The following is a 22476-nucleotide window of genomic DNA, read 5'->3' on the forward strand; positions in this document are numbered from 1 at the left end:
ACACTACTGTAGGATGCTGCTAACGCGACACTACGATCAGAGACCCTTCGAGAAACTGTGTGCGATGCCATAATCACAAACGGTGGTGTATGAAAACCGTCAGAAATGTATAAAACGTTTGCGATGGAGGACGCATCAAACACGGTTCAGATTTTAGTTGCGTGTGCGATGTAGGGCATACGGTTCAGTTCAATTAACTGTTTGCGGTAAGGAGGAACAAAAGAAACGGGCAGCCAGATGAAGGCGTGTGCGATACACAGCATACGGTTCACTCGGATGAACTGTTTGTGATTAGACAACACAAAAGAAACGGGCAGCCAGATGAAAGTGTGTGCGATATACATCATACGGTTCACTCGGATGAACTGTTTGTGATTAGACAACACAAAAGAAACGGTCAGCCAGATCAAGGTGTGTGTGATTGAGGGCATACGCTTCAGAAGGATTAACTGTTTGCGATTAGGCAACAGAACAGAAACGGGTAAGCCAGATCAAAGTGTCTGCGATTGATGGCATACACTTCACATGGATGAACTGTTTGCGATTAGCCACAACAAACTGAAACAGTTAGATAGATCAACGTGTGTGCGCTAGACGGGCACACCCATTCTAATTAAAAGAAGCGTGCGCGATGGTAACAACGAGCGCGCACGGTTATTGGGACAAGACGTGTGCTGAAAGTGCCTATTGCGGTGCACCCTATGGTGCAAACGCCACGTGCGCGGTCGAGAAGGCGTACGTGCCCACGTTACGCCTTCCGGGAATAGTGTCGCACTTATAACCGTCAGTAAATTTTGAGCATGTGTCCCGTCACATTCCAAATTGCAAACCTGTTCACACCGATCAAAACCTAAACGGTTTCCCACTTAGGAGCGTATTACTACACGGTTATAAATACTACTACTCCAAGATGACTCCACATTCCTCCTCAACTCCTCATCCACAAAAAGTCAAAACAAACAAGTCATTCATCATCGTTCCCTTGCGTCCACCATGGCCAGCGTGAGTTCTGGGTCGAGAGATTGCCACCAGGAAGAGGCGAGCCTGGAATCGGGAGCACGAGAGATGTCCCGCCTCGCCGCGATAGCAGCCAACATGTCCCGCTGCACGGCCGTAGCAGCAGAGAGGTCCCGCCGCGCCACCGAAGCAGCACGAAGGACCCGCCGCGCCGTCGATGCAGCAGACTGGTCTGGCCGCGCCGCGAAAGCAGAAGAGATGTCCCGTCGTGCCGCGAATGCAGCAGAGATGTCCTCCCTTGCCGCGGCGGCCTGGGAAAATGCCTCGCGGGCAGGCGAGGACTCTTACAGGCGCATGCGTGCCCTCGTCCTTAGGCAGATGGATCAGATCTCCAGGTGGGCGAGGTTGCAGGATGACCTGCAAGCCTCGTTTGAACAGTCTACCGACGTCATCCGGCAACTAAATGAGAGCAATGTGAAGCTCCAGGCTGAGCGCGACCAGCTGAGGGCGAAGATCGTCGGAAGTGCGGAGCAGCAGGAGCAGACCACTGCCTTGTTGAAGAGGACCGGCGTCATCATCGAGAAACTTATGGACGAGAATGCCATGCTGCGCAACAAGCGCAGAAGGCTGGTGGAGGAATCCGTGGATGCTTTCAACCAACATCTTGAGGACAAGAAAGAGCTCGTCGCCACCCGCCGCGGAGACTAGTTGTCTTCCTTCTTCTTTTGCCCTTGTGTATATCGGGCGTTGCCGCATGTGGCTTTTTTTAATTATATTTATAAATATGTAAGACAATTATTATCCAATGTCATCGTCCTTATATTCATCATGCTTGCTATAAGTCGCAGTCGATGCTATATAGGTCCGTCGGATCTTACATCAAGATCCGTGCAAAACTTTCTTTTCAGATTTTCATTTTTCTCTCTTAAATCGTCCAGTGAGACATATAGCCACGCCGTAGAACAGGCGCTCGGGCGCCATTAATGAAGACATTGGGAGGGAGGTGCGCGGCAGATAGCGGTCAAAAGGGCTCTCCTCCTGATGAGCACGCGCAGGGGTCTGATCGCACGCCTCCCGTACTCAAATACCTACCCCGCACGACACCTCCTAGCCAATAAAAAAAGGGGACGCGTGGCCGCACGTAATTGGTAAGTCGAATTCCCACGGTTTCAATAATACTTGTGTTTCCGATTTTGTAACGTGACAGCACTTGTTCCAAAATGACTTTGTTGATTGTTAATGTGTGCGCCTTCGCAAATCGGACAGAAAAATTACCACAGCATGTTGGTGCCATGTCATGAGACCATGCCAAGTTTCATGATTTTCACGCGTGTTTTGGAATTACAGGAATTAAAAAACCAAGTTTCTCAATCTTTCCGGCCGTGCCACGACGCCCAGATGTTTGAATTTCACTCCCATCTCTTGCATGGGACCTAGAAATTCACCCAAGGACACACATGTGATTTTTCAAACAACTTTGGTGCACTGGAGCATGTGCTTGTAGTTCAAATTTGAATTATGCACATTAAATGCCCAGAAACTCAATTAATGTATAAAAAGGCCAAACGAACCCGGAATAATTCCAAAATTTAGCACGGTACTTCTATTTGGTCTAATCTGGCTGTGTAAAAAATTAAGGCGGGAGAAGGCAGTGTACGTATGTCGTTTCGCACACGGAGGTGACACGTTCCCTCTCGGAACCACGAGCCTTCTTGAGGGAAGCTCCGGTTTGCAAGAAGCTTACACCAAAGCTTGTCCCAATTCGGCCAAAAAATTACCGCAGCATGTTGGTGCCATGTCATGACACCATGCCAAGTTTCATGATTTTCAGGCGTGTTTTGGAATTACAGGAATTAAAAAACCAAGTTTCTCAATCTTTCCGGCCGAGCCACGACGCCCAGATGTTTGAATTTCACTCCATCTCTTGCATGGGACCTAGAAATTCACCCAAGGACACACATGTGATTTTTCAAACAACTTTGGTGCACTGGAGCCTGTGCTTGTAGTTCAAATTTGAATTATGCACATTAAATGCCCAGAAACTCAATTAATGTATAAAAAGGCGAAACGAGCCCGGAATAATTCCAAAATTTAGCATGGTACTTCTATTTGGTCTAATCTGACTGTGTAAAAAAATTAAGGCGGGAGAAGGCAGTGTACATATGTCGTTTCGCACACGGAGGTGACACGTTCCCTCTCGGAACCACGAGGCTTCTTGAGGGAAGCTCCGGTTTGTAAGAAGTTTACACCAAAGCTTGTCCCAATTCGGCCAAAAAAATACCGCTGCATGTTGGTGCCATGTCATGACACCATGCCAAGTTTCATGATTTTCAGGCGTGTTTTGGAATTACGGGAATTAAAAAACCAAGTTTCTTAATCTTTCTGGCCGAGCCACGACGCCCAGATGTTTGAATTTCACTCCAATCTCTTGCATGAGACCTAGAAATTCACCCAAAGACACACATGTGATTTTTCAAACAACTTTGGTGCACTAGAGCTTGTGCTTGTAGTTCAAATTTTAATTATGCACATTAAATGCCTAGAAACTTAATTAATGTATAAAAAAGGCCAAACGAACCCGGAATAATTCCAAAAGTTAGCACGGTACTCCTATTTGGTCTAATATGGCTGTGTAAGAAAATTAAGGCACGAGAAGGCAGTGTACGTATGTCGTTTTCGCACACGGAGGTGACACGTTCCCTCTCGGAACCACGAGCCTTCTTGAGGGAAGCTCCGTTTTGCAAGAAGCTTACACCAAAGCTTGTCCCAATTCGGCCAAAAAAATACCGCAGCATGTTGGTGCCATGTCATGACACCATGCCAAGTTTCATGATTTTCAGGCGTGTTTTGGAATTACAGGAATTAAAAAACCAAGTTTCTACATATTTTCGACCGAGCCACGACGCCCAGATGTTTCAATTTCACTCCAATCTCTTGCATGGGACCTAGAAATTCACCCAAGTACACAGATGTGATTTTCACAAACAACTTTGGTGCACTCGAGCCTGTGCTTGTAGTTCAAATTTAAATTATGCACATTAAATGCCCAGAAACTCAATTAATGTATAAAAAGGCCAAACGAACACGGAATAATTCCAAAATTTAGCACGATACTTCTATTTGGTCTAATCTGCCTGTGTAAAAAAATTAAGGCGGGAGAAGGCAGTGTACGTATGTCGTTTCGCACACGGAGGTGACACGTTCCCTCTCGGAACCAGGAGCCTTCTTGAGGGAAGCTCCGGTTTGCAAGAAGCTTACACCAAAGCTTGTCCCAATTCGGCCAAAAAATTACTGCAGCATGTTGGTGCCATGTCATGACACCATGCCAAGTTTCATGATTTTCAGCCGTGTTTTGGATTTACAGGAATTAAAAAACCAAGTTTCTCAATCATTCCGGCCGAGCCACGACACCCAGATGTTTGAATTTTATTCCCATTTCTTGCATGGGACCTATAAATTCACCCAAAGACACACATGTGATTTTTCAGCAAACTTTGGTGCATTGGAGCATGTGCTTGTAGTTCAAATTTGAATTATGCACATTAAATGCCCAGAAACTCAATTAATGCATAAAAATGCCAAACGAACCCGGAATAATTCCAAATTTAAACACGACACTCATGTACTAGTTGCATGTTCACTGTACGTAAATGTTCTAGCAATTCAAACACCATCCTTTCCCTCCGTAACACCATTTTGTCTTTCAAAACATAATGAAAAAATCAGGTATACCACAAACAGTTTACTAGAAAGAATCGTGTGGGATGCGATATAAAATATCTTGGCGCACCGTCTTGTCTGGCTTACACAGGAAGCTTCGTCGTCTATAGTCCACTGCCCCTGCTTGAACCACACTTGCGCGCCAGTTTCTCGCGGCACCGAGCGAAATTTTTTGCCACCGCGGAAATATCTATCTCCCCGCCCCCTCCCTCCTACCAAAAGCCACATTTCCACTGTTCCTCCTTGCTTTCCAAGTTCAAACCTTCACTGCTGCTTACTGGCAGCTCAGCCTCCTCGCCAGCGACCCTTCTTATTGCAGCGCCTCCTCCTCGCTGGCTACCCTTCTTCTTGCAGCGCCGCCTCCTCGCCGGCGACCCTTCTTCTTGCAGCGCCGCCTCCTCGCCGGCGACCCTTCTTTTTGCTGCGCGGCCTTCTCGCCGCTGACCCTTCTTCTTGCTGCGCGGCCTCGTCGATATGGTCAGGTAGTCCACACCCCACCCACACAATCCTCCTCCTTTCCCGTCCCACATGCCCCGACTGACGGAGCGACACCTTCCACCGAAATCACTGCTCCCTCCTCCAATTAAGCGCCGACCACAACCATTTTACACGCAGTATAACATGGAGCTGAGTAGCATGCGGCCGCACGCACGAACGGTTGCTATGGCTGACATGCGTGTCAACCGCCAGATCTTGGAGGAGCACCTCGTCTTCGAGGCCACCGTCGACACCGCCACGCGGTTGTCTACTTTAAAATACAGTTCGTGATGTTTTCTCGAGGCCACCGCCAGTGCCTTCTAGTGATTTATCCTCTGTAATGTTAATATGCAATCTGATGTTTAACAGTTTGGTCATCTGAAATGTAATGTTCAGTTAACACTTTGGTCCAACAATTGCTACATTTCATAGTACTGTTCTCAAGCATTCTTTGTTTTGTTAACTGTCTTATCTTCTAGTACATGTTTCTATTCTGCAATGTCGTGCTCAGTTAACTATTTTGGTTCATTTGGTCTGTTGTCCATTTAACTGTTTGGTTCAGTTCTGCAATTTGATTTTCATTTGCTGTGGGTACAATTTTGTATTGTTATGCATGTGACACCAATCGAATTTGGCTGTACTCAATACATATTCTACTGATAGTATGGCAACTCTCAGTTAACCTGATCAAGATCTTCCTTATGTGTGTTGCAGGGAAACAATGGGAGACACTGCGGTTTACCATCGAGGTTTGTTCAAGCAGGGTCCTTTGGCTAATAGCACATTATTGTGCAGTTGCAGGAATCATTCTAATATTTAGGTTTCTTACAATTTGGTCTTGCACATGTAGGTCCTGCTGTCAGAGGCTTAGACCCACTGTTCGACCCATTTTGCATATGGGGAAATGAGATGTCCATGAATATCAGTCAAGTCAAGAAACTCAGAAAGATTGTTAGGATGAAGAAACTTGCGACGAATAACAGCAAGATCTTTGTTTGCACAATGAAGAAGACATCAGTCAACTATAGGATGGTACCAACTCTTTTACCTTGTTTTTACCCCTTGCGCCATTTCAAAATTTACAACAGCGATTTATGCATAGCTTTGTTTTCAGTACTTTTCAAAGCAGTTCACCGATGATTACCTCTCAAACCACCTGCATGGTCAAGAGGCGAGGAAGGTATTCATTCAACACCCATGGTACAATATTGAAGTCTTGCTGAAGAGGACGAAGGTTGGGCGGGCAATTATCCATAGCCACTGGCCTAAAGTTGCAAGGACATTCAACATCACTGAAGGCTCAATATTTGCCTTCCGCTTCTGCAGTTTCCCAGATGAGATTCATCTGTCTATTTACCGTGTATGATGCTACTTTCCAAAGGTTTTTGATGCTGCATGTGAAACTTGGTGCTGTTGTGTAATGGCGTAACTGAGTGCCGAAGCTATCTGATGTAATTCGATTATGAAATCATGGTTGCTTTTATACGGATATGAAATATCTGGCATGTTTTATAAGAAATATCAGTTTGATTAGTACATGAATTATCAATAATAGGCTAATTACACTGCTTATTGGGGTTTTCTATTGCAAACGGTTACTCAGACAGCACCGTGGGCGATGAAATCAAACAACCCGCACGGTTTCTAGAAAGTAGGCGTGTTCGATCAACTAACAATCACACACGGCTTCCGGCAGCGAACTGTTTGCATTAGGCCACCTTGCACAAACGTTTCCACACAAAGAACTGTGTGGGATGTACATACCTACGGAAATGATTTTCTGGGATTTACCGTGTGGGATGTACATACCTACGGAAATGACTTATGGGATTCACCGTGTGGGATGTACATACCTACGGAAATGATTTCTGGGATTCACCGTGTGGGATGTACATACATGCGGAAATGATTTCTGGGATTCACCGTGTGGGATGTACATACCTACGGAAATGATTTCTGGGATTCACCGTGTGGGATGTACATACCTACGGAAATGATTGGGTTTCCATGCCTCGCCCAATCGCACACGGCCCCAGCCTGGGTCCCATGAGGGCCTATCCCCGACGATTTCTGGGTCGTGTGGGACGGACCCCCCTATCGCCCACACTCACTTGGCGACGGTTCCAAATGCCGTCACGGAAAGGGGTTTTAAACCGTTTGTTTAGGACCGACGCGTACCAGTGTAAGGAGCTACATGATGAGAACTGCATCAGATTGGTCGCCCGCCTGGCGACGCCGGCCCAGCTGCTAGAGTTCATTGCTCTTGCATCAGTAACATCTGAGGTTGCACTGATCCCGGATAGGGAGGACTCCATCTCATGGCATTGGGCCCCCAGTGGCATCTACCCCGTTGCTTCGGCTTACGCAGCCCGGTTCGCAGGGTCATTCCCCAGGTTCTCACCGACTAAGATCTGGGAGGTGCTCGCGGAACCAAAATGCAAGTTATTATCCTGACTCGTGCACCATGGAAAGATCCTTACGACGGACATGCTGGTCGTTCGGGGCTGGCCTCATGACCCTCGATGCCCGCTTTATCTTGGGGCGCCAGAAACAACAACTCACCCGTGCAAGGACTGCTCCTTTACCGTTGCAGTATGGTCGCACGTCCAGGTGTGGACGGGAGAGGCGCATGCGGTCACGCATGCACTTCCACCTCAATGGGGATCTCTAACTAGTGGCATACGTTTGTCGCTCCGCTGTCCATCGAGGACAGACGCCGTTGTAGCGGTCGTTTTCTCTACACCATTTGGAATATCTAGAAGGAGCATAACTGTCACATCTACAATGGAACTCGCCTCACCCACTTGGAGGTGGCAGCAATCGCATTTGAGAACATCAAGCAGAGGGCCTTGGCCTTCGGAAGGGCCCATGAGGCGACTGGTATTGGTTGATTGTAATACCTTGTAGGTTTGTTTTGCGATTTTCTGCCAGGTTTTCTCAGAGAAACCTGACACCTCTGTACATAAATCCTCCTTTTTCGTCTGAATGAAAAGGCAGTGCTCCTGTCGGTTCCTCGATCGAAGAAAAAAATTAAACCAAGGTAATATGTAAACTATGTTACTCGAGCTAATTTTTAAGCAAATGATCAGTCCCCCCTAGATTACATTTCCATGAAACTGGTAACACAATCATGTGTCCTAGTTGAAGGAAATATGCCCTAGAGGCAATAATAAAGTTGTTATTTATATTTCCTTATATCATGATAAATGTTTATTATTCATGCTAGAATTGTATTAAACCGGAAACTTGATACATGTGTGAATACATAGACAAAACAAAGTGTCCCTAGTATGCCTCTACTTGACTAGCTCGTTAATCAAAGATGGTTAAGTTTCGTAACCATAGACATGTGTTGTCATCTAATGAACGGAATCTCATCATTAGGAGAATGATGTGATGGACAAGACCCATCCGTTAGCTTAGCATAATGATCGTTAAGTTTTATTGCTATTGCTTTCTTCGTGACTTATACATATTCCTCTGACTATGAGATTATGCAACTCCCGAATACCGGAGGAACACCTTGTGTGCTATCAAATGTCACAATGTAACTGGGTGATTATAAAGATGTCTACAGGTGTCTCCGAAGGTGTTTGTTGGGTTGGCATATATCGAGATTAGGATTTGTCACTCCGTGTATCGGAGAGTCTGGGCCCTCTCGGTAATGCACATCACTATAAGCCTTGCAAGCAATGTGACTAATGAGTTAGTTATGGGATGATGCATTACGGAACGAGTAAACTGACTTACCGGTAACGAGATTGAAATAGGTATGATGATACCGACGATCGAATCTCGGGCAAGTAACATATACCGATGACAAAGGGAATAACGTATGTTGTATGCGGTTTGACCGATAAAGATCTTCGTAGAATATGTAGGAGCCAATATGAGCATCCAGGTTCCACTATTGGTTATTAACCAGAGATGTGTCTCGGTCATGTCTACATAGTTCTCGAACCCGTAGGGTCCGCACACTTAACGTTCGATGACGATTTGTATTATGAGTTATGTGTTTTGGTGACCAAAATTTGTTCAGAGTCCAGGATGAGATCACGGACATGACGACGAGTCTCGAAATGGTCGAGAGGTAAAGATTCATATATTGGAAGGTTATATATAGACACCAGAATTGTTCCGATAAGGTTCGGGGATTTTTCGGAGTACTAGGAGGCTACTGGAACCCCCCGGGAAGTTAATGGGCCTAGTGGGCCATAGTGGAGGAGAGGAGGCAGGCCACAGGAGGTGGCGCGCGCCCTCCCCCTTGCCCAATCCAAATTGGACAAGGGAAGGGGGCGCGGCGCCCCTCTTTCCTTATGCTTCTCCCTCCTTTCCTCTTTCCCCCTCTCCGTTGGAAGGAAAGGGGGGGGGCGAATCCTACTAGGAACGGAGTCCTAGTAGGACTTCCCCTCTTGGCGCCCCCCTGGGCCGGCCTCCCCTTCCCCCCTCCTTTATATACATGGGCAGGGGGAACCCCAAAGGCACAACAGTTGTTTCTTAGCCGTGTCCGGTGCCTCCCTCCACAGTTTACTCCTCCGGTCATAGCGTCGTAGTGCTTAGGCAAAGCCTTGCGCGGATCACATCACCAACACCATCGCCACGCCGTCATGCTGACGGAACTCTCCCTCGACCCTCTACTGGATCAAGAGTTCGAGGGACGTCATCGAGCTGAAAGTGTGCTGAACACGGAGGTGCCGTACGTTCGGTACTTGGATCGGTTGGATCGAGAAGACGTTCGACTACATCAACCGCGTTAATCTAACGCTTCCGCTTTCGGTCTACGAGGGTACATCGACACACTCTCCCCGTCTCGTTGCTATGCATCTCCTAGATAGATCTTGCGTGATCGTAGGAATTTTTTTGAAATTGCATGCTACGTTCCCCAACAGTGCTATCCGAGCCAGGTCTATGCGTAGATGATATGCACGAGTAGAACACAAAGAGTTGTGGGCGATAATAGTCATACTGCTTACCACCAACATCTTACTTTGATTCGGCGGTATTGTTGGATGAAGCGGCCCGGGACCGACATTACATGACCGCGTTCATGAGACTGGTTCTACCGGCGTGCTTCGCCCACAGGTGGCTAGCGGGTGTCTGTTTCTCCAAATTTAGTTGAATTGAGTTTGACTACGACCGGTCCTTGTTGAAGGTTAAAACAACACATTTGACAAAAAATCGTTGTGCTTTTGATGCGTAGGTAAGAACGGTTCTTGCTAGAAGCCCGCAGCAGCCACGTAAAACTTGCAACAACAAAGTAGAGGACATCTAACTTGTTTTTGCAGGGCATGTTGTGATGTGATATGGTCAAGACGTGATATGATATAAATTGTTGTATGAGATGATCATGTTTTGTAGAAGTTATCGGCAACTGGCAGGAGCCTTATGGTTGTCGCTTTATTGTATAAAATGCAATCGCTATGTAATTGCTTTACTTTATCACTAAGCGGTAGCGATAGTCGTTGAAGCAATAGTTGGCGAGACGACAACGATGCTACGATGGAGATCAAGGTGTCAAGCCGGTGACGATGGAGATCATGACGGTGCTTTGGAGATGGAGATCAAAGGCACAAGATGATGATGGCCATATCATGTCACATATTTTGATTGCATGTGATGTTCATCTTTTATGCATCTTATTTTGCTTAGTATGGTGGTAGCATTATAAGATGATCCCTCATTAAATTTCAAGGTACAAGTGTTCTCCCTGAGTACGCACCGTTGCTACAGTTCGTCGTGCTGAGACACCATGTGATGATCGGGTGTGATAAGCTCTACGTTCACTGATACGTCCATTTTGCATCATGCTTTTATATCGATATTTATTGCATTATGGGCTGTTATTACATATTATGTCACAATACTTATGCCTATTCTCTCTTATTTTACAAGGTTTACATAAGGAGGGAGAATGCCGGCAGCTGGAATTCTGGGCTGGAAAAGGAGCAAATATTAGAGACCTATTCTGCACAACTCCAAAAGTCCTGAAACTCCACAAAAGTCATTTTTGGAAATAATAAAAAATACTGAGTGGAAGAAATACAAGTGGGGGCCCACACCCTGGCCACGAGGGTGGGGGCGCGCCCTACCCCCCGGGCGTGCCCCCCTGCCTCGTGGGCCCCCTGTTGGCTCTCCGATGCCCATCTTCTGGTATATGAAGTTTAATGTAGGTGATTATGTATTGCTATACAACTCTCTTTTAAGATTTTTTGCAGGAAAACTTCTCTCTAAATGGGAAGGCCCTTACGTTATCGAGGAGGTCTATCGTTCCGGTGCCATAAGAATCAACAACTTCGAAGGCACAAATCCGAAGGTGGTGAACGGTCAAAGAATCGAACATTATATCTCAGGTAATCCCATAAATGTCGAAACCAATGTTACTGAAATCGTAACCCCGGAGGAATACATAAGGGACACTTTCCGGAACGTTTCAGACTCCGAAAAGGAATAGGTATGTGGTACGGCAAGTAAACCGACTCCAAAATAGTTCTAATGGCAATTTCTCTCCGTTTTGGAATATTTAGAAAAATAGAAAAATAAGAAGCAGTCCGGGAAGAACACGAGGGATCCACGAGGGTGGAGGGCACGCCCTACCCCCCTAGGGCGCGCCCCCTGCCTCGTGGGCACCTCGTGCGCTCTCCGGACTCCGTTTTCTTGCACGATACGTATTTTGGTCGGTAAAAATTCATTATATAATCTCCCGAAGGCTTTGACCTCTGTATCATGCAAATATCTCTTGTCTTTGTTTCGAGCTGTCCTGCTGCAGATTAGAGCAACATGTCGTCCCAGGATTCGGAAGGAGAAAGCTATGTGGCTGATTACCTTGCAGATCCTAAGGTCTATGGGGATGTGGAGCATTGTGGTTGGACTACGGAAGAAGAAGAGGACTATGAACCCAAGAGAAAGGAGGAGACGAGCTCAGATGAAAATGAAGTCCCATTACCTCAACCTGGGGACATGCATGTGGAGTTCAAAAAGTCAAGCCTCCCTGATAGAGCAAAGAAATTTAAGATTGAGTTTATCCCTTTTCGCCTCTTGCAGGAAAACAAGCAGGAATTATGCAAAAAGATATTAAGCCTGGAGCAGGAGATTGATGACCTGAGGGATCAAAATTCTGTCCTCAAGCGCAAATTAAGGAAGAAGCCTACGCCATCAACTAAACCATCATCTTCTTCACCAACAAAAAAGGAGATATAATCACATGGGTATGGCCACTCCCCTTGGCAACTTCCAAGCTTGGGGGAGGTACCCCGGTATCGTATCACCACCACATCTCCTATCTTTACCGTTTTTCTTAGTTCGATCCTTTTAGTAGTATCTTGATCTGGTAGAATAAAGTTTTAGTATGATTTAGTTTTGAGTTTGCTTTATGATCCGTTTATGTAATTGAGTCCGTGAGTTATATAATAAAGATTAGTGTTGAGTCAAGGGCTTGATTATTTTGCTATGATCTTGAGTGAATAAAAGAAAAGAGAAAAGAATAAAAAGAAATAAAAAGAGATCATATTGATCTTATGGAGAGTAATGACTTCACATAGAAAGAGTATGATGATTAAAAGTTGTTGAGAGTTGACAAACATAGCTTTGTTCATTGTTGCAATTAATAGGAAGTAATAAAGAAAGAGAGGTTTCACATATAAATATACTATCTTGGACATCTTTTATGATTGTGAGCACTCATTAAAAATGGCATGCTAAAGAGTTGATGTTGGATAAGGAAGACAACATAATGGGTTATGTTTTCTTATATCCGAGATAAAGTATATTGTCATGGATCATCCAACATGTTGAGCTTGCCTTTCCCCCTCATGCTAGCCAAATTATTTGCACCAAGTAGAGATACTACTTGTGCTTCCAAATACCCTTAAACCCAGTTTTGCCATGATAGTCCACCATATCTACCTATGGATTGAATAAGATCCTTCAAGTAAGTTGTCATCGGTGCAAGCAACAAAAAATTGCTCTCTAAATATGTATGATTGATTGGTGTGGAGGAAATAAGCTTTATACGATCTTGTAATGTGGAAGAAACAAAAGCGACGGACTGCATAATAAAGGTTCATATCACAAGTGGCAATATAAAGTGACGTTCTTTCGCATTAAGATTTTGTGCATCCAACCCTGAAAGCGCATGGCAACCTCTGCTTCCCTCTGCGAAGGGCCTATCTTTTACTATTATCTTCTACCTTATGCAAGAGTCATGGTGATCTTCACCTTTCCTTTTTACATTTTATCCTTTGGAAAGCACAGGATGTTGGAAAGATCCTGATATATATATATCTAATTGGATGTGGGTTAGCATGAATTATTATTGTTGACATTACCCTTGAGGTAAAAGGTTGGGAGGCGAAACTATAAGCCCCTATCTTTTTCTGTGTCCGATTAAAACTCCGTAACCACGAGTATTGCGTGAGTGTTAGCAATTATGAAAGACTAAATGATAGTTGAGTATGTGGACTTGCTAGAAAGCTCTGACATAGACTCTTTCTGATGTTATGATAAATTGCAATTGCCTCAATGACTGAGATGATAGTTTGTTAGTTCTCAATAAAGTTTCTGATTCATACTTTGCATTGTGAATAGATTATTACTTGAGCATAAGAAATCATATGACAATATCCATATATGTTGTTGTTTTGAGAATAATCATGATGCCCTCATGTCCGCATTTTATTTTATTGACACCTCTACCTCAAAACATGTGGACATATTTATCGTCATCAGCTTCCGCTTGAGGACAAGCGAGATCTAAGCTTGGGGGAGTTGATACGTCCATTTTGCATCATGCTTTTATATCGATATTTATTGCAATATGGGCTGTTATTACATATTATGTCACAATACTTATGCCTATTCTCTCTTATTTTACAAGGTTTACATAAGGAGGGAGAATGCCGGCAGCTGGAATTCTGGGATGGAAAAGGAGCAAATATTATAGACCTATTCTGCACAACTCCAAAAGTCCTGAAACTCCATGAAAGTCACTTTTGGAAATACTAAAAAATACTGAGCAGAAAAATACAAGTGGGGGCCCACACCCTGGCCACGAGGGTGGGGGTGCGCCCTACCCCCTGGGCGTGCCCCCCTGCCTCGTGGGCCCCCTGTTGGCTCTCCGATGCCCATCTTCTGGTATATGAAGTCTTTCGTCCGAAGAAAAATCATAAGCAAGCTTTCGGGACGAGACTCCGCCGCCACGAGGCGGAACCTTGGCGGAACCAATCTAGGGCTCCGGCAGAGCTGTTCTGCCGGGGACACTTCCCTTCGGGAGGGGGAAATCATCGCCATCATCATCATCAACGCTCCTCTCATCAGGAGAGGGCAATCTCCATCAACATCTTCACCAACACCATCTCCTCTCAAACCCTAGTTCATCTCTTGTATCCAATTCTTGTCCCTAAGTCTGGGATTGGTACCTGTAGGTTGCTAGTAGTGTTGATTACTCCTTGTAGTTGATGCTAGTTGGTTTATTTGGTGGAAGATCATATGTTCAGATCCTTTATGCATATTAATACTCCTCTGATTATGAACTTGAATATGCTTTGTGAGTAGTTACGTTTGTTCCTGAGGACATGGGAGAAGTCTTGCTATTAGTAGTCATGTGAATTTGGTATTCGTTCGATATTTTGATGAGATGTATGTTGTCTATCCTCTAGTGGTGTTATGTGAACGTCGACTACATGACACTTCACCATTGTTTGGGCCTAGAGGAAGGCATTGGGAAGTAATAAGTAGATGATGGGTTGCTAGAGTGACAGAAGCTTAAACCCTAGTTTATGCGTTGCTTCGTAAGGGGCTGATTTGGATCCACATGTTTCATGCTATGGTTAGGTTTACCTTAATACTTCTTTTGTAGTTGCGGATGCTTGCAATAGGGGTTAATCATAAGTGGGATGCTTTTCCAAGTAAGGACAGCACCCAAGCACCGGTCCACCCACATATCAAATTATCAAAGTACCGAACGCGAATCATATGAACGTGATGAAAACTAGCTTGACGATAATTCCCATGTGTCCTCGGGAGCGCTTTTCTCTATATAAGAGTTTTTCCAGGCTTGTCCTTTACTACAAAAAGGATTGGGCCACCTTGCTGCACTTTATTTATTTTTGTTACTTGTTGCTCGTTACCAATTATCTTATCACAAAACTATCTATTACCTATAATTTCAGTGCTTGCAGAGAATACCTTGCTGAAAACCGCTTATCATTTCCTTCTGCTCCTCGTTGGGTTCGACACTCTTACTTATCGAAAGGACTACGATAGATCCCCTATACTTGTGGGTCATCATTCACATACAACGGGTGCAAGCCAGTTTTGCACGTGCAGAATACTCAGGTTAAACTTGACGAGCCTAGCATATGCAGATATGGCCTCGGAACACTGAGATCGAAAGATCGAACATGAATCATATAGTAGATATGATCAACATAGAGATGTTCACCATTGAAAACTACTCCATCTCATGTGATGATCAGACATGGTTTAGTTGATATGGATCACGTGATCATTTAGATGACTTGAGGGATGTCTATCTAAGTGGGAGTTCTTAAGTAATATGATTAATCGAACTTAATTTATCATGAACTTAGTCCTGATAGTTTTTGCATATCTATATTATAGATCAATAGCTTGCGATATAGCTCCCCGTTTATTTTTGATATGTTCGTAGAGAAAACTAAGTTGAAAGATGATAGTAGCAATGATGCGGACTGATAACCCACAAGTATAGGGGATCGCAACAGTTTTCGAGGGTAGAGTATTCAACCCAAATTTATAGATTCGACACAAGGGGAGCCAAAGAATATTTGAAGGTATTAGCAGTTGAGTTGTCAATTCAACCACACCTGGAGATTAATTATCTGCAGCAAAGTGATCAATAGCACAGTAATATGATAGTTTTGATAGTAGTGACAGTAGCAATAGTAACAGTAACAGTGATAACAGTTTTTTGTAGCAAGTGTGACAATAGCAGCAGCAGTAGTAACTTAGCAAGATCAATATAGGACAAATTCGTAGGCATTGGATCGGTGACTTGTTGGATGATATTCATCATGAGACAGTTATAACCTAGGGCGATACGGCACTAGCTCCAGTTCATCGATATAATGTAGGCATGTATTCCGTAAATAGTCATACGTGCTTTATTAAAAGAACTTGCATGCCATCTTTTGTCCTACCCTCCCATGGCAGCGGGGTCCATATTGGAAACTAAGGGATATTAAGGCCTCCTTTTAATAGAGAACCGGAACAAAGCATTAACACATAGTGAATACATGAACTCCTCAAACTGCGATCATCACCAAGAGTGGGCCCGGTTGTTGTCACTCCTGGGTTGTCGGATCATAACCGTAGTAGGTGACTATAACTTGCAAGATCGGATCTAAAATATGGATATAATGATGAATTCATAAACAGTTCAGATCTGAGTTCATGGCACCCGGGCACAAAGTGACAAGCATTAAGCATAGCAAAGTCATAGCAACATCAATCTAAGAACATAGTGGATACTAGGGATCAGGCCCTAACAAAACTAACTCGATTACATGATGAATCTCATCCAACTCCTCACCGACCAGTGAGCCTACGAAGGAATTACTCACTCCCGATGGGGAGCATCAAGGAATTGGCGATGGAGAAGGGTTGGTGATGACGAAGAACGAAGATCCCCCTCTCCGGAGCCCCAAACGAACTCCAGATCTGCCCTCCCGAGGAAGAACAGGGCTTGGTAGCGGCTCCATCTCGTGGATCGCAATAATTCTTTCTCCCTGATTTTTTTCTGGAAATATGTGATTTTATAGTATCAGGGGGTCGTCTGCGGGGCCACCAGGTGGGTACAACCCACCCGAGTGCGCCAGGAGAGGGGGCGCGCCCTTGTGGGTTGTGCCCACCCAGGTGCCCCTCTCCGGTAGGTCTTGGCTCCAAAAATTCTTATTATTGATATAAAAAATCCTCACAAAGTCTCGTTCCATTCCGAGAACTTTTATTTCTGCACAAAAACAACACCATGGTAGATCTGCTGAAAACAGCGTCAGTCCAGGGTTACTTTCATTCAAATCATGCAAATTAGAGTCCAAAACAGGAGGAAAAGCGTGAGAAAAAGTAGATACGTTGGAGACGTATCAACTCCCCCAAGCTTAAACCTTTGCTTGTCCTCAAGCAATTCAGTTGATAAACTGAAAGTGAGAAAGAAAAACTTTTATGAACTCTTTTGCTCTTGTTTGCATAAATAAGCTTAAACAACATAGAGGTTTTCAGCCAACATTATAACTAACCACGTCAACAATAACATTTAAAAATTATAATGACTCATATCAATGACATAATCAGCTAGCGAGCAATAATAAGATATCTCAAACAGCAACACGTTGTCAAAACAACCATGATATAGTATGACAATAGTGGTATCTCGCTAGCCCTTTCTGAGACCGCAAAACATAAATGCAGAGCACCTCCAAAGTTCAAGCAGCGACTAAACATTGTAATTCATGGTAGAAAAGATCCAGTCATGATGCATCCAACATTAGGTACACATAATGCATAAATCATGACAGCTGTGCTCTACTTAGTTTCTAGCGCTTGTTTTAGAAGGTGGTGACACAGCATAAAAGTAAATAGATAGTCCCTTCGCAGAGGGAAGCAGTGATTTGCAGAGGTGCCAGAGCTCAGTTTTTAAAACAGAGATAAATGATATTTTGAGACATGCACCCTTCTTATTCACTTCACGACCATCAATTATCAACATCTTCTATGCTAAGCATGCTAGTGGCGGTTCCCAAGCGATAAAAGTAAAGGTTTACTCCCCCTCCACCATCAATCACACTCCACGGCTTGTCCGAAACAACGGGTGCCGTCCATACCAACATCAGTCCTGGGGGAGTTTTGTTTAATTATTTGCATTTTTGAGTTCGGGACTGGGAATCCCTATTACCACCCATTTTCTCGTGCGATGGCGGGTGAATAAACACTTGACCTGAGAATAACCCGCTTAGCATGGAAGATACCGACCACCTCGTGTTGTTCCATGAACGATCCAGGCACACAAAAAGGATAATTTTTTCAGAAGTTTTTAGAGGTGGCACATGCAAATTTACTTAGGACGGCAGGGTAATACCGCATATAGGTAGATATGGTGGACTCATCTGGAATTACTTTGGGTTAAAGGTTTTTGATGTACAAGTAGAGTTCCCACTTAGTACAGGCGAAGGCTAGCAATTAAGATTAAGAAGCAGCCAGCTAGAGAGCAACAACGATCATAACCATGCATTATGCATAAGTAACATTGGACACTAGTATGAGTAGGATATGAACACCATGAACATAAATATCATAGAGGCTATGTTGGTTTTGATTCAACTACATGCATAAACATGTGCCAAGTCAAGCCACTCGAACATTCAGAGGAGGATAACATATCATCATACTACATCACAATCATTTTAACGCTATGTTGATATCCAAGATAAATCATTATCAACTCCCAGCTACTTATGCATGGGATGAGAAACTATAATCTCTAATTGTCATTGCAAACATGTTCAATCATAATGGGCTGAATCATGGGTACTAGGTTAAACATATTTACACAAACAGAACAAGTCGAGTCCATACCAGTTTCTCTTTGCCACGGCCAGTTCATCGAATATCGTCATTATTGCCTTTCACTTGCACGACCGAACGATATGAAAATAATAATAGTGCAAGAGTGGCGTGGACTAAGCTGGAATCTGCAAACATTTCATTCAACAGGAGAAGACAAGGTAAAATGTGCTCTTTATTAGTTCAACAATTATTCATATGAGAGCCACTCAACATTTTCATCGTGGTCTTCTCCTTGGTAAGATTTGAATAAAAAGAAAAGAAATTCAGAGAAACACACTGAAATATTTTTGGAGTTTTTTATTTTCTTAAACAAGCAAATAAAAAGCAAAAACGAGAAAAACTATTTACACGAGAAAGCCCCCAACAAGCAAAAGAAGAACAAGGAAATCTTTTTGGGTTTTCTTTTTAATACTACTACTAAGCATGCATAGAAAGTAAATTACTACAAATATTTTTTTGGTTTTTCTAAAGTTTTTCAAACACAAAGAAGAAAGTAAGAAAATAAATCTAAGCATGTATGGTACAATGAAAAAGTGAGAGCACCGACAAATAGAATGATATGCATGAACATGAATATAAGGTCGGTGAGAAACACGTACTCCCGCAAGCTTAGGCTTTTGGCCTAACTTGGCAGTCGATTAGTAGCCTGAAGGGTAGTAGTCTGCGTGGTAGCTCACAGAGGCTCTCGGTGTGGATGCCTCGGCACGCCGTGCCGCCACCACTGCTGCATCATGAGCTCGGGCCTCGCTCTCAAGAACAAAATATCTTCTCTTGCTGTTATAGTCAAAAAGAGCAGGCGTCGGCAAATATGTGTCCACAACAGATGTTTGGTTAAACATTAAATTATAAGTGAAGTTGTCAACCTTTCCCTTGAGAATCTTATGCTCTTTTAAGGTGTCAAAATATAAATACTGCGTGGGTAGGATAGGATCAAAGGGCAAAGGTGAAACACCCAGCCCTCGTGCTAAACGCGTGGCGTAAATTCCACCATAGAACCAGCCACTTTTAGCATTATACTGAAGTCTACGTGCAACGATCGCTCCAAGGTTATAATTCCTTTCACCAGTGAGAGTGGTGTGAATGAGGCTCAAGTCTGGTGCACAGAGTATGCTACAGTCTTGCTTGCCCACTATGCATTTCCCGTTAAGTAATGCAAAGTACTGAATTGCGGGAAAGTGAATGCTCTTTATTCTTCCTTGTCTCACTCCCCTATTTTCACCGTAACAAAGGCTAGTCAAGAAAGACTCAAACTCAGCCGTCGACGGCTCATCAAGCGAACCCTAAAATGGAAGTTTGCAATGGTAAGCAAAATTCTCTAGTGGAATAGTATATGGATTATCATAAAGCATAAACGACACCCTAGACTCACGTGGAAAATATTTAAATCCTTTGACAAATGATTCAGTGAGAAGTTGGTGTTGTTCACACTTATCTGAAAGGTAGGGACCGAGACCGACATTGTGAACATATTGCTCAAATTCCTCCTTAATGCCCACTCGAATCATATACTCATCGCAAGGACATAAGCATGTTCTGGTAGCGGCACTTCATGTGGAACTTTCACTTGGTTCAGCATAAGACCGGCGAGCAGAACTATCACTAGAAGATGCCCCCGAGGATCGTCTCCTCGAAGAACTCCTTCCAAATAGGTTCATCATGTCCGCGTACAATTTTCGGGAAATAAAAATTTTGAGGTGACAAAAATTTGTCAACAAAACTTTATGAAATTGATAGCAACTACTCATAGGGATACATAGAGGCCATAGCAAGCATCCAAACTACTTAGAACACTAAGAATTGAACATACAAGCACATCTACAGCAGCACCAATAGTAGCTAATTATTCAAAGTATAAACCACTAAAACAAAACTAATGGACAAATGGTGGAGTCACATACCAAGCAGCAATCCCCCGAAATAGTTTCGGAAATGGAGCTTCAAGCAAAGATATCGAAATCTGTGGGTTTGAGCTCAAGAACACGGGAGAGGGAGCAATGGAGATTTTTTTCTGGAGGTAAGTGATGATGTGGGCTAAAGAGATAAGTGTGGGGGCCCACGTGGGGACCACAACCCACCAGGGCGCGTGATACGTCTCCAACGTATCTATAATTTTTGATTGCTCCATGCTATATTATCTACTGTTTTGAACATTATTGGGCTTTATTATTCACTTTTATATTATTTTTGGGACTAACCTATTAACCGGAGGCCCAGCCCAGAATTGTTGTTTTTTGCCTATTTCAGAGTTTCGCAGAAAAGGAATATCAAACGGAGTCCAAACGGAATGAAACCTTCGGGAACGTGATTTTTAGAACGAATATGATCCAGGAGACTTGGACCCTACGTCAAGAAATAAAGGAGGAGGCCACGAGGTAGGGGGCGCGCCTGCCCCCCAGGGCGCGCCCTCCACCCTCGTGGGCCCCCTGTTGCTCCACCGACGTACTCCTTCCTCCTATATATACCTACGTACACTACAAAAAAATACACTTCTGTGATGATACGTGTTTGTCACAGTAGGTCGCGTTTTTTGTCATGCATGTACATCCATGACAAATTTATGACAGAATCAAGATAGTCATACCTGTGCTGCCGTAGAAGTGTTCCATGACGATAAATCGCGCGTCACAGAAGTGCTTTCATCAAGGGTGACCGACACGTGGCATCCACCGTAAGGGAACGCCGTTAAGCTATTGGGTCGGGTTTTGGATCCGATAACCCATTAACAGCCCCGACCAATGGGGATTTTCCACGTGTAAAATCATCATTGGCTAGAGGAAACACGTGTCGGCTCATCGTTGGGACAGATGTCATCCACTCACTGGACAGACGGCGCCTATGATACGTCGAGACGTGGCACGGCCCAACAGTGGCACATTCCTGTGAAAAGGCCGGCCCGTTTGACTTGGTCAAAAGCTGGCGGGCCGGCCCATGGAAAGCCTGTTAACGGCCTGTTCACATATAGCCCATTTACAGCCCGCTAACCCAAGGCCCGTTACGCCCTATCCGAATTAGGCCCAGTAGCGTCATCTAGGCCATCCAATATGATTCCAGCCCGTTTTCACTTCTGGCCCATGTATAGCCCATGACGTCTTTCGGCCCATATGAGGCCCTTTGTAACTCTTGGCCCATTAGCAGCCCGTGCTGAAACTGGCCCGTAATGAACAGTGTATTACTTTACACCCATTAACGGCCCGTGGTGAAACTGGACCGTAATGAACAGTGTATCACTTTATACCCATTAACGGCCCATTATTCCGTTGGGCCGTTTCCAGCCCAAGTTAACTTTCGGCCTTCTGAGGGCCCATTTATTCTTGGGCTCATTTGCATCATTCGGTTACTTACGGCCCGTTACTGTCATTTTCTGCTTGTGGGCCAAATTCAGCCCGTCATTACAGTCGGCCCGTTTGTGGACCGTTAGTCTGTTGGGCCATTTTCATAGCATCACCAAATACGGCCTATTAACGATGGCCCGTTATGGTCGGCCCATGAACGGACGATTCCAACTCTAGCCCGTTTATGGCCATAATGCGGTCTGTTTGGCCCATGTTTGGCCAATCGATCATACGGCCCGTATAAGGCCCATTGATGATACGGCCCGCAGAAGGCCCATTGTTTCTACGGCCCGTAGAAGGCCCATTGTTTCTACGGCCCGTAGAAGGCCCACTGTTTCTACGTCTAGTAGGAGGCCCAGTGTCACTACAGTAAATATTAGCCCATGGTTATTGT

Source organism: Triticum aestivum, chromosome 3D, assembly GCF_018294505.1.
Source record: "Triticum aestivum cultivar Chinese Spring chromosome 3D, IWGSC CS RefSeq v2.1, whole genome shotgun sequence".
Taxonomy (NCBI): domain Eukaryota; kingdom Viridiplantae; phylum Streptophyta; class Magnoliopsida; order Poales; family Poaceae; genus Triticum; species Triticum aestivum.